The sequence below is a fragment of the Ursus arctos genome, unplaced genomic scaffold (assembly GCF_023065955.2).
Source record: "Ursus arctos isolate Adak ecotype North America unplaced genomic scaffold, UrsArc2.0 scaffold_9, whole genome shotgun sequence".
Taxonomy (NCBI): domain Eukaryota; kingdom Metazoa; phylum Chordata; class Mammalia; order Carnivora; family Ursidae; genus Ursus; species Ursus arctos.
The window spans coordinates 52,130,459-52,143,825 of NW_026623111.1; the positions used below are offsets into that span (position 1 = coordinate 52,130,459).

The window sequence follows — 13,367 nt, forward strand, 5'->3', positions numbered from 1 at the left end:
ATACAGAACAATCAATATGCTAATAATGTAATATATGATCTTTCAAGTTCTAAAATAGTACAAGTATACTAAATTTAGCAGTGTGCCAATTAGGCCAATTTTTCAACTTTCTTATTGAAACAGCATCTAAACATAGCTGCCATTAATTCTTTTTCTTCCTCTGCACAAATGTCGTTCTTTATCAAGCAGAGTCTAATTCCCTTTTCTCTGAATTCCTTAATTCCCTGAATCTCTGCTGATCTTAATGGCTTGTTTGACTATCAGAACACAACAGAAATGACATTCTGGGACTTCAAATGCTAAGTCCTAAGACGATATGCAGGTTCCACCTGGGTCTCTTAGAACTTCACTCTGGAGAAAAACACCATGTATGAAGTCTGACCACCCCAAGACTGCCATGCTGTGAGGAAACCCAAGCTAACCACATGGAAAGGCCATGTGGAGAAAAAAGATACTCTTGGCCAGCCCTCAATTGTTCCAGCCACCCCAGCTTAGTAGTAAATATGTAAGAAAAAAGTCACCCTGGACTTCCAACCCAGTTGAGCTTTCAAATGACTCCAGCCCCAGCAGCTTGCATTTAAGTTGAATGCATGAGAGAGCGCCCAAGTGAGAATTACGCAACTAAGGCAAGTCAACCCACATAACGATTAGAGATAAATCAATTGTACTAAGCCACTAAGTTTTGGGTGTTTGTTATGGAGCAACATGTAACTGGGATACTTAACGTCCATAAATGACCTAAAACTTTTGACACAATTTTACATGTAATATACATTTCCTGAAAAGTAAGTCTAAGCTTTCATTATATTCTCAAATCAGTCCATAATAGCAAAAGACTGCTTATTTTTTATTTTTTTATTATGTTATGTTAGTCACCATTCAGTACTTCATTAGTTTTTGATGTAGTGTTCCATGATTCATTATTTGCATGTAACACCCAGTGCTCACTGCAATACGTGCCCTCTTTAATACCCATAACCAGACTAACCCATCCTCCCACCCCTCTCCCCTCTGAAACCCTCAGTTTGTTTCCCGGAGTCCATAGTCTCTCATGGTTCATCTCCCCCTCTGATTCCACCCCCCCCCCTTCATTTTTCTCTTCCTTCCCTTCCTAATGTCCTCCATGCTATTCCTTATGTTCCACATATGAGTGAAGCCATATGATAATTGTCTTTCTCTGCTTGACTTATTTCTCTTAGCATAATCCCCTCCATTTCTATCCCTGTCGATGCAAATGGTGGGTATTCATCCTTTCCGATGGCTGAGTAATATTCCATTGTATGTATGAACCACATCTTCTTTATCCATTCATCTGTGAAGGGCATCCGGCTCCTTCCACAGTCTACCTATTGTGGACATTGCTGCTATGAACACTGAGGTGCATGTGCCCCTTCTTTTCACTACCTCTGTATCTTTGGGGTAAATACCCAGTGGTGAAATTGCTGGGTCATAGTGTAGCTCTATTTTTAATGTCTTCAGGAACCTCCATATTGTCTTCCAAAGTGGCTATACCAACTTGCATTCCCAACAACAGTGTAAGAGGGTTCCCCTTTCTCCACATCTTCTCCAACATTTGTTGTTTCCTGCCTTGTCAATTTTTGCCACTCTAACTGGTGTAAGGTGGTATCTCAGTGTGGTTTTGATGTGAATTTCCCTGATGGCTAATGATTTTGAACATTTTTTCATGTGTCTGATAGCCACTCATATGTCTTCTTTGAAAAAGTGTCTGTTCATGCCTTCTGCCCATTTGACTTATTTGTTTTTTGGGTGTTGAGTTTGAGAAGCTCTTTATAGATCTTGGATACCAGCCCTTTATCTGTAGTAGCATTTGCAAATACCTTCTCCCATTCCATGGGTTGCCTCTTTATGTTGTTGACTGTTTCCCTTGCTGTGCAGAAGTTTTTTTATCTTGATGAAGTCCCAATGGGGCGCCTGGGTGGCACAGTGGTTAAGCGTCTGCCTTCGGCTCAGGGCGTGATCCCGGCGATCTGGGATCGAGCCCCACATCAGGCTCTTCTGCTATGAGCCTGCTTCTTCCTCTCCCACTCCCCCTGCTTGTGTTCCCTCTCTCGCTGGCTGTCTCTATCTCTGTCAAATAAATAAAATCTTAAAAAAAAAAAAAATTAAAAAAAAAGTTCATTTTTGCTTTTGTTTCCCTTGCCTTTAGAGACGTGTCTTGAAAGAAGTTGCTGTGGCCGATGTCGAAGACGTTACTGCCTATGTTCTCTAGAATTTTGATGGATTCCTATCTCACATCAAGGTCACTTATCCTTTTAGAGTTTATCTTTGTGTATGGTGTAAAAGAATGGTCTAGTTTCATTCTTCTGTATAAAGCTGTCCAATTTTCCCAGCACCATTTATTGAAGATACTGTCTTTTTTCCATTGGATATTTTTTCCTGCTTTATCAAAAATTAGTTGACCATAGAGCTGAGGATCCAAATCTGGGCTCTCTATTCTGTTCCATTGATCTATATGTCTGTTTTTGTGCCAGTATGATGCTGTCTTGGTGATCACAGCTTTGTAATATAGCTTGAAATCAGGCAACGTGATGCCCCCAGCTTTGTTTTTCTTTTTCAACGTTTCCTCGGTGATTTGGGGTCTTTTCTGGTTCCATACAAATTTTAGGATTGTTTGTTGCGGCTCTTTGAAAAATGCCATTGGTATTTTGATCGGGATGGTGAACCACCCTTGCATCCCAGGAATAAATCCCACCTGGTCGTGGTGGATAATCCTTTTAACGTACAGTTGGATTATATTGGCTAGGATCTTGTTGAGAATTTTGGCATCCATATTCATCAGGGATATTGGTCTGTGATTCTCCTTTTTGATGGGGTCTTTGCCTAGTTTTGGGATCAAGGTAATGCTGGCCTCATAGGATGGGTTTGGAAGTTTTCCTTCTGTTTCTATTTTCTGAAACAGTTTCAGGAGAATAGGTATTAGTTCTTTAAATGTTTGGTGGAATTCCCCTAGGAATCCATCAAGCTCTGGACTCTTGTTTTTTGGGAGATTTTTGATCATTGCTTCAATTTCATTACTGGTTATTGGTCTATTCAGATTGTCAATTTCTTCCTGTTTCAGTCCTGGTAGTTTATAGGCTTCCAGGAAGGCATCCAGTTCTTCCAGGTTGCTTAATTTATTGGCATATAGTTGCTGATAATAATTTGTAATAATTGTTTCTATTTCCTTGGTGTTAGTCATGATCTCTCCCCTTTCATTCTTAATTTTATTAGTTTGGGTCCTTTCTCTTTTCTTTTGGATAAGTCTGTCTGGTGGTTTATCGATCTTATTAATTTTTTTAAAGTACCAGCTTCTAGTTCCGTTCATCTGTTCTACTGTATTTCTGGTTTCTAAATCATTGATCTCTGCTCTAATCTTTATTATTTCTCTTCTCCTGCTTGGTTTAGGTTTTATTTGCTGTTTTTTCTCCAGTTCCTTTAGGTTTAAGGTTAGTCTGTGTATTTGGGATTTTTCTACTTTTTTTGCATGAGGCTTGGATGGCTATGTATTCCCCCTTTAGGACCACCTTTGCAAATCCCATAGGTTTTGGACCAATGTGTTTTCATTCTCATTGGTTTCCATGAATTGTTTAAGTTCTTCTTTAATTTCCTGGTTGACCCAAACATTCTTTAGCAGGATGGTCTTTGGCTTCCAAGTGTTTGAATTCCTTCCGAATTTTTTGTGATTGAGTTCCAGTTTCCAAAGCTGTGGTTTGAAAATATGCAGGGAATATTTTTTGGTCTTGGTGGAGACCTATTTGTGACCCAGTATGTGGTTTACTCTGGAGAATGTTCCATGTGCGTTCAAGAAGAATGAGTATTCTTGTTTTAGGGTGGAATATCTATGAAGTCCGTCTGGTCCAGTGTGTCATTCAAAGCTCTTGTTTTTTGTTGATCTTCTGCTCAGATGATCTCTCTGTTGCTGAGAGTGGAGTGTTGAGGTCTCCTACTATTAAAGTATTATTATCAGTATGTTTCTTTATTTTGGTTAACAGTTGCCTTATGTAGCTGGCTGCTCCCATGTTGGGGGCATAGATACTTACAATTGTTAGATCTTCTTGTTGGATAGACCCTTTAAGAATGATATAGTGTCCGGGGCACCTGGGTGGCACAGCGGTTAAGCGTCTGCCTTCGGCTCAGGGCGTGATCCCGGCGTTATGGGATTGAGCCCCACATCAGGCTCCTCCACTAGGAGCCTGCTTCTTCCTCTCCCACTCCCCCTGCTTGTGTTCCCTCTCTCACTGGCTGTCCCTATCTCTGTCAAATAAATAAATAATATCTTTAAAAAAAAAAAAAAGAATGATATAGTGTCCTTCTGTATCTCTTACTATAGTCTTTAGCTTAAAATCTAATTTGTCTGATATAAGAATTCCTATCCCCTCTTTATTTTGAGGTCCGTTGGCATGAAAAGTGGTTCTCGATCCCCTCACTTTCAGTCTGGATGTATCTTTAGGTTCAAAATGAGTCTCTTGTAGACAGCATATCGAGGGGTCATGTCTCTTTATCCAATCTGCATCCCTGTGCCATTCCATGAGACCATTTTGGCCATTCGCGTTGAGAATGATTATTCAAAGATACGATTCTAGTGCCATGATGTTGTTTCTATAGATTGTCTTGATTCTATAGATTGTCTCTGTAAATTTCTGGTCTGTATTACTCTTGGGGTCCTTATTCTTTTATAGGAACCCCCTTAATATTTCTTGCAGGGCCGGTTGGTGGTCACATATTGTTTCAGTTTCTGCTGGTCTTGGAAGCTCTTCATCACTCCCTCCATTCTGAATGACAGTCTTACTGGATAAAGTATCCTTGGCTGCAAGTTCTTCTGATTTAGTACCCTGAAAATGTCTTGCCAGCCCTTTCTGGCTTGCCAGGTCTCTGTGGACAGGTGTGACCTCATTCTGATGTTCCTCCCTCTGCACGTAAGAAATCTCTTTCCCCCTTGCCACTTTCAGAATTGTTTCCTTGGATCTAAGATTTGCGAGTTCTACTATTATATGTTGGGGTGTTGGTCTGTTCTCATTGATCTTGGGAGGGGTCCCCTCTGCCTCTTGGACATGAATGCTTTTTTTTTCCCCAGATTAGGGAAGTTCTCAGCTCTGATTTGCTCAAATACATCTTCTAGACATCTCTCTCTCTCCACCCCCTCAGGGATCCTAATCATTCTGACATTGGAACGTTTCATGGCGTCATTAATCTCTCAGTCTGATCTCTTGGGCTTTAAGCTGTTTTTCCCAGGCCTCCTTGGTTTCTTTTCTATCTTCTTATCTTCTAGCTCACTAATTCGTTCTTCTGCCTCGTTTACCCTGGCAGTCAGAGAATCCAGTTTAGACTGCATTTCATTCATAGCATTTTTAAGTCTGGCCTGATAGATCTCATTTCTGTCCCCTTAGAGAGTCTATATTGTCACTAATATTTTTCTCAAGCCTAAATCTCAACTTCATAATTTTTACTCTGCAGTCTATTTCTAACATCTTGCTTATAACCATATCCATTAGGTCTATGGCAGAGGCCACAGTCTCTGATTCTTTTCTTTGTTGGGGGTTCCTCCTCTTAATCATTCTATTGGGAGGTGGTTGAGGGAATGTAGAGTCCGAAGTATTAACTACGACCCAAGTAAGATGCATCTGTTTTATAGGGACCCTAGGGTTGTTGTCCTCTTGTTCTTCCAGCCTTTCTTCTGGGGGAGGGCCCTGCCATGCTGTTACTCAGGCAGCCCTGCTTGAGCAGAGTTGCCCTGCCCCCTATTGCGGGGGCTCACTGAAAACCAGTTTTTTGGGCTTTTGCTGTCTGGCGGCTTTCCATGTCTCTTCCGAGAGTCAGAGTAGAAGTGACCGTATCCAAAACCTCTATCTCAGAACAGAGAAATAGTAGTTTGCTTTTCACTGAGCTCTCCAGGACATACAGTCTCCATTTCTGTCTACGCTGCTAAAAACTGGAGCCTCCCTGGTTGTGCACTCCACACCAACACTCCTTGAGGTTGATCCCAGGGCTGGGCACATCTGTACTTACCCTTTATGCTTCTAAAACCGCGAGCCGTCCCCGGTTTACATGTGCCCACCCGCAGCTCCTAGATCCTGTCAGGGGGCTGGACTAAAGTCCTTTCCCCGCCGCTTCGGGTCTGCGAGTCTGTGCCTGATCCCCAGTGCAGCATACTTTTGCACTCCAGTGTTATATCACCTTCCCAGTGCCAGCTTATGGCGGCTCCCTCCCCCTTCTGTTTATCTTCCAATATCTGCCTGAAGAATCATGGTTCCACCCTTCATACCTCAAGACCGTAGGAGGTATTCTGTTTGTAGAGATCCAGCTATATATTCTTACATCTCAGGCTGATTTCATGGGTGTTCAGAATGGTTTGGGAGAGATCCAGCTAAATTCAGGAGACCGGTTGAAATAGGATCCCTTACTACTCCGCCATCTTCCTCCCTCTCACAAAAGACTGTTTGAAATGACTGAACCGGGGTACCTGGGTGGCAGGCTCAGTCAGTTAAGCATCCAACTCTTGATTTCAGCTCAGGTCATGATCTCTAGGTCATGATACTGAGCCCCGAGTTGGGCACCATTCTGAGCATGGGGCCTCCTTTAGACTTTCTCTCTCTCTCTCCCTCTGCCCTTCCCCACCCTGCTTGTGCATGCATGTACTCTCTCTCTAAAAAAAAAAAAAAAAAATTAAAATTAAATGACTGAATTAGATACATTATAAAATTGCTGGCTAAGAAGAAACTTCAGTGATCATAAAATCTAATCTCCCTGTCCAGAACTGGCAAATCTATAGAGATCTATACAAATTAAAAGTAGATTAGTGGATGCTGTAGGCATAGGAGGTATGAGAGGTGAGGGAATGAAAGGTGCCTGCTAAAGATAAAGAATATGGGGTTTCTTCTGGGGATGATAGAAATGTTCTAAAATTATTGTGGTGATGGTTATACACCATTGAATCATATCCCACTAAGGGGTAAATTTTATGGTATGTGAGTATCTCAATATATATCTCAATAAAGCTGTTACCAAAAAACACCTAATTTCTCATGCAATCCCCACTAGAAAAAGTAGAGGGCTAGTCACTGCTTGAAAATTCTCCCATAGCACTGAGCTGTGGGAAGCAGCTGATGGGATCAGAGAAGGAATGAAGCAAGTAAGTAAATATACAAAGGACAGTCCACTGAGAGAGCCTAGAAGCAATGATTTCCCAGTAACAGTGAGCACACCAAGCACCCAGATCTCAGTTTCTAAATGCCATTCTCCACTAAAAAGAACCAGGTTCCTTAGAAGTAAGTGATTCGAGAATGGAAACTGGGGAAGTAGACCAGAACGTCTTAAGCCAAAAAAAAAGAGAGAATATTCAAAAAATGGCAGAAATATAATAAAAAGACATAAGGACCAGTTGAAAGGACCAAATCTGGCACAATTTGAGTAGCAGAATAAATGAAAGAGATTACAACCATCAAATAAACAGGAACCCAGTAGCAGCCCATAATTATATAAATAAACAAATGAGAGAAGGGGTAAGAAAAGCTATTTCTTACAGAATGCCACTAATTAATAGGCAGGAATTACGAAAATAGAACAGCACAATTTGGTATCATCATTAGGGGCCGATGATTCGAGTGCGAGTCTTTAAAAGATGCCAAGATTGGTGTGAAGGTTTGAAAAGGAACACATTATTTTATAGCATCAGAATATCACACCACAAATTACCAAATTATAAAATTATATAATTTTATAATTTACCAATTATAAAAGAGAATAACCATCTCTTTAGAGTAGAGATAATAACTTGAACAGGTAATCAAGATTAACATCACCAGCAGGAGATGGGTAAATACTGTGTCTCCTAATGTGATGCACAAAACATAGCATCATTTCTGTACTACTTCTGTCACATGTGCATGGCTGGCATCTGATCAGGAGGAAACATCAGAAAGACTCAAGTAGAAAGTTATTCTAAAGAATAAAATCTGCACTCTCTCAAAAAAATATAAAGGTCAGGAAAGTTAGAAAATGCCTAATGAACTGTTCCTTATTGAAGGAAACTTAACGGACAGGAGAGCTAAATGCAATCTATGATCCTTAATTGGATCCTGAACCAGAACACTAATGGAACTGCTGGTGAAATCTGCATGGATCAGTGAAGGAATATTAGTGTTATATTAATGCTGATTTGGTTAAAGTGTCCAAGTGTCCCAACACTGTATGTTCTTGTCTTACATTATATCTGCATACACTTACACATAACACTATGTCTGCAACTTGTTCTCAAAGAGTACAGAAAAGGCTAATACTAATAGCCAAAGCAATCTTGAGAAAGAACAAAGCTGGAGGTATCACAATACCAGATTTCAAGATATACTACAAAGCTGTAGTACACCAAAACAGTATGATACTGGCACAAAAACAGACACACGGATCAATAGAATAAAAGAGAGAACCCAGCTATAAACTCATCCTTATATAATCAATTAATCTATGACAAAGGAAGCAAGAATATACAACAGGAAAAAGATAGCATATTCAATCAATGGTGTTGGAAAAAATGGAGAGCTACATGCAAAAAAATAAATAAAAAAGAAAAGACCACACTTTCTTATACTTTACACAAAAAAAAACTCAAAATGGATTACCGACCTGAAAGTAAGACCTGAAACCATAAAACTCCTAGAAGAAAACAGAGGCAGTAATCTCACTGACATTGGCTGTAGCAACATTTTTCTAGATATGTTTCCTTGGGCAAGGGAAACAAAAGCAAAAATAAACTATTAGGACTACATCAAAATAAAAAGCTTTTGCACAGCAAAGGAAACCAACAACAAAATGAAAAGGCAACCTACTGAATGGGAGCAGATTATTTGCAAATGATATATCCAGCAAGGGGTTAATATTCAAAATATGTAAAGAACTTAACGCAATACCAAATAATCCGATTTAAAAATGGGCAGAGGACCCGAATAGACATTTTTCCAAAGAAGACATCCAGGTGGGCAGCAGACACATGAAAAGATGCTCAACATCAGTCATCAGGGAAATGCAAATAATGCATAATGAACTACCACCATATACCTGGCAGAATGGCTAGAATCAAAAAGATAAGAAACATGTTGGTGAGGATATAGAGGAAAATGAACCTTCATGAGTATTGGCAGAAATGCAAATTGGTGTGCCACTGTGGAAAACAGCATGGAAGTTCCTCAAAAAAGTTAAAAATAGAACTATCATGTAATCTAGTAATTCCACTACTCAGTGTTTACCCAAAGAAAATGAAAAGACTAACCTGAAAAGATATATGCACTCCTCTGTTTACGGCAGCATTATTTAAAATAGCCAAGATACAGAAGCAACCCAAGTGTCCATCCATAGATGAATGGATAAAGATGATGTGGTATGTATACAAACCACACACACACACACACACACACACACACACACACACACAGTGGAATAGTACTCAGGCATAAAAACCGTGACAACTTGCCATTTGCAACAACATGGATGGAATGGATAGACTTAGAGGGTATAATACTAAGTGAAACAAGTCAGTCAGAGAAAGACAAATACCATATGATTTCACTCGTGTGGAATTTTTTTTAAAGACTGTATTTATTGATTTGAGAGAGAGAGAGCATGAGAGAGAGCACGAGCAGGGGGAAGGGGCAGAGGGAGAGGGAGAAGCAGACTCCCCACTGAGCAGGGAGCCTGATGCGGGACTCAATCCCAGGACCCCAGGATCATGACCTGAGCCGAAGGCAGATGCTTAACCAACTGAGCCACCCAGGCACCCGACTCATATGTAGAATTTAAGAAACAAAACAGTTGAACAAAGAAAACAAGAGACAAAGAAAACAGACTCTTAAATACAGAGAACATACTGGTGGGTGCCAGAGGAGAAGTGGGTGAGGGATGAGTGACATAGATAAAGGGGATTAAGAGTACATTTACGATGAGCACTGAATAAAGTATAAAAATGCTGAATCATTATATTGTATACCTAAAACTAATGTAACACTGTATGTTAATTATACATACAGGGTGTGGAGCCTACATTAAAAAAAAAAATTTTTTTTTAAAGGCTAATGATAAGAAACTTGTATGAACATATATGTAGCAGAGGCAGGGAGGGAGATGGAACAAATGTTGTAAAATGCTGACAACTGTGGAATCTGGGTAAAGCAGATATGGGATTTCAGGGTAAGTTTAAAATTAATAATTTCTAAAATTTAATAATTTAATTAATAAATTTAATAATTTCCAAAAAAATATTTTTTTTAAAGATTTTTTATTTATTTATTTGCCAGAGAGAGACAGCCAGCGAGAGAGGGAACACAGCAGGGGAGTGGGAGAGGAAGAAGGAGGCTCCCAGCGGAGGAGCCCCACGCGGGACTCGATCCCGGAACGCCGGGATCACACCCCGAGCCGAAGGCAGACGCCCAATGACTGCGCCACCCAGGCGCCCCCCAAAAAATTATTTTTAAAAACAGCAACAGAGATAACTCCTGAATTTCAAATACTAAAGAATCCTAATAAGCATGGAGATACAAGAAAACAGGTTACCTACAAAGAAAACAAGAAATAAGTCTGCCTTTAAATTTCTGCTCATAAGCATTAGCTATTGTGAGGCAAAAGATAAATAGCCAGCTAGTTTAAAGGAAAAAAGATTATGACTCAAAGATTATTTTTACTATTAAACTGGTTGTAAAAAAAAAAAAAAAAAAAGATTCCTGAGTTCTTGCTGGCATATGTGAGAATGTCTACCAACTATACAAGGAAGTAACAAGGCTATCTGTAAGTATAAATGTGTTAAACATTTATTAAAGGCAAAAATACTGACAGAAAAAGTTAAAAATAAAAATTCAATCACGTACTGTTTCTAAACCACTTTGTTTTAGTTCTGTAGGAAAGGTTAAGTAAAAAGATGAATAAAAATATTAAAAAGAACAATGAACCAAAAGAAAGCAGGGGTCACAATATTAATATTAGACAAAACAGACTGCAAGGTAAAAGCACTGTAACAGGATCAAGAAGATAAATTTGACCAAAGCAGGTACATTCCATATAAAGGCTTACATGCTTTAGTAGCAGTGCTGAAAGGTACAGAGCAAACACTGCAGAAAATAGGAGAAAAAAAGCAGACCATTGCAGTGGAAAACACTTCACTTCAACTCTGGCAGTCTTCAGCAGATTTCACAAATCACAAGCAAGGATATAAAAGATCAAATTAATATCTAATGTAACACGTTCAATTCTAAGATCCTGTTCTTTTCCCCAAAAACTGCTACTTCCCCAGTAGTCTCCAAATCAAGTAAGGACAACACCATTCTTTCAGGTGCTCAAGCCAAAAGCCTTAAAGTTATCCCTGACATCTCTCTTACATCCTACATCCCATCAGGAAACCCTGTTGATTCTATCTTCAAAAATATCCAGGGGTGCCCTGCTTCTTCCCCTCCCACTCCCCTGCTGTGTTCTCTCTCTCGCTGTCTGTCACATAAATAAATAAAATCTTAAAAAAAAAAAAAAATCCAAAATCCTACTACTGCTCTCCACCTTTCACTGCTACCACCCTAGTCAAAGCAAACTCTCACTGGGATTATTAATGTCTCACCAACCAGTCTCCCTGTTTCCAACCTTACACCAGCCCCCTCAAACTCACCAGTCCTCCCCTAACACAGCAGCCACAGTCATTCTGTTTATAGGTCCATCATGTCTCTCCTCTGCTCAAAACCCTCCAACGCCTTATCATCTCTCTTAGGAAAAGCCAAAAATCCTTAAAATAGCCTGTAATATCCTATGTGATCTTCCATTCTTGTTATCTCTGTGACATCATCTCCTACTACTCTATCCCTCTTTTCTTTTGCTCTACCCAGTCTCCTTGGTGTTTCGCCATCAGACTCATTATCGTATCTGAACAACTGCCCTTCGTCTTCCCTCTAGCTAAGGCATTATTTCCTCATACAGCTACACGATTTGCTTCCTCATCTTTTTCATATTTCGCTCAAATGATCACTTCCTCAGTGAGGACTTTTCTGCCCATCTACCTAAGAATGTAACTGCCATTTCCCACCACAAAATCCCTGCTTTATTTTTGTACTTTCAATTCAGCAAATCATAAGTTTTGCTATCTTTTTTTTATTGTCTTCTATCCTGGTCCCCCAGAAAGTAAGCTCCAGGTGGACAGAAGTTTTTGTCAGTTTTGTTCACTACCATATCTGCAGGCTCTAGAAGGATACATAGTAAGTATTCCATAATATTCAACAAATTTTTAAGAGTTCTGGGGCACCTGGGTGTAAGCATCTGCCTTCGGCTCAGGTCATGATCTCAGGGTCCTGAATTTTATATGTTCTAAGCATACTATAGATCACAAAGAAAATAATAAATTCAAATAATAATAAATTCAAATAAATTCAAATTCTTAATAAATTCAAATAATAAATAATACAAGCCAAAGTTCCCTAGAACAATGAAACGAAACTAGAAATTGTTAAAGAACAAAACACTTCAGAATAACAGGCAACATTATGTTTTAACATAAGCCAGATATTAAACTAACAAGAAAGCTATGGGATTGGAAATGATATCTCCATTTTACATATAAGGATGCTGAAGGTAAGAGCAATGAAGTTTTTAACTCAAGATAACATAATAAGTAAGTAGTAGAGCTGGGTTCAACCCCAGGGACTCTGGAGACCAAGCTCTTGGCTGATATAGTCTTTAAAAAACTCCTGGCTCAAAGAAAAATCACTGTAATTTAGGGTATACTACTGTAAGAATATAATATTTGGGGCAGCCTGGGTGGCTCAGTTGGTTTAGTATCCAACTCTTGATTTCAGCTCAGGCCATGATTTCCAGGTTGTGGAACTGAGCCCCACATCAGGCTCTGCTGGAGCCTGCTGGAGATTCTCTCTCCTTTGCCCCTCCTCTTGCCCCTCCCCCTGCTCACGCTCTCTCTCTCTTTCTCTAAAATAAATGAATAAATCTTAAAAAAAAAAAAAAAAGAACACAACATTTAAAAAGCTATAAAATTGGAGCACCTGGGTGGCTCAGTCAGTTGAGAGTCCGACTCTTGATTTTGGCTCAGGTCATGATCTCAGGGTAGGGAGATCAAGGCCCAGGTGGGGCTCCACACTCAGTAGAGAGTCTGCTTCAGACTCCTTCTCTCCCTCTCGCTCTGCCCCAACCCCACTCACACTCTAAATAAATAAATACATACATACATACATAAAATCTTTTTAGAAATTTTTTAAAACAAATAAATAAAAAGCTGTAAAATTAAGCCAAAACTGTACTCAGGAAAATTCATTGTTTTTTCAAATAAAAAATTTTTTATCAAATAAAAAATAGAAAAATAATTAGAGAAAGCATTCAACTTAGAGGAGAAAAATAAT

The 13,367-nt window shown here is 39.4% G+C and overlaps 1 protein-coding gene across 4 annotated transcripts in view; it reads right to left on the minus strand.

Annotated features, from left to right (window-relative positions):
* Positions 1 to 13,367, minus strand: part of CENPC (centromere protein C) — an 88,743-nt gene that overhangs the window by 24,761 nt on the left and 50,615 nt on the right. The gene's annotated exons all lie outside the window — the stretch shown is intronic.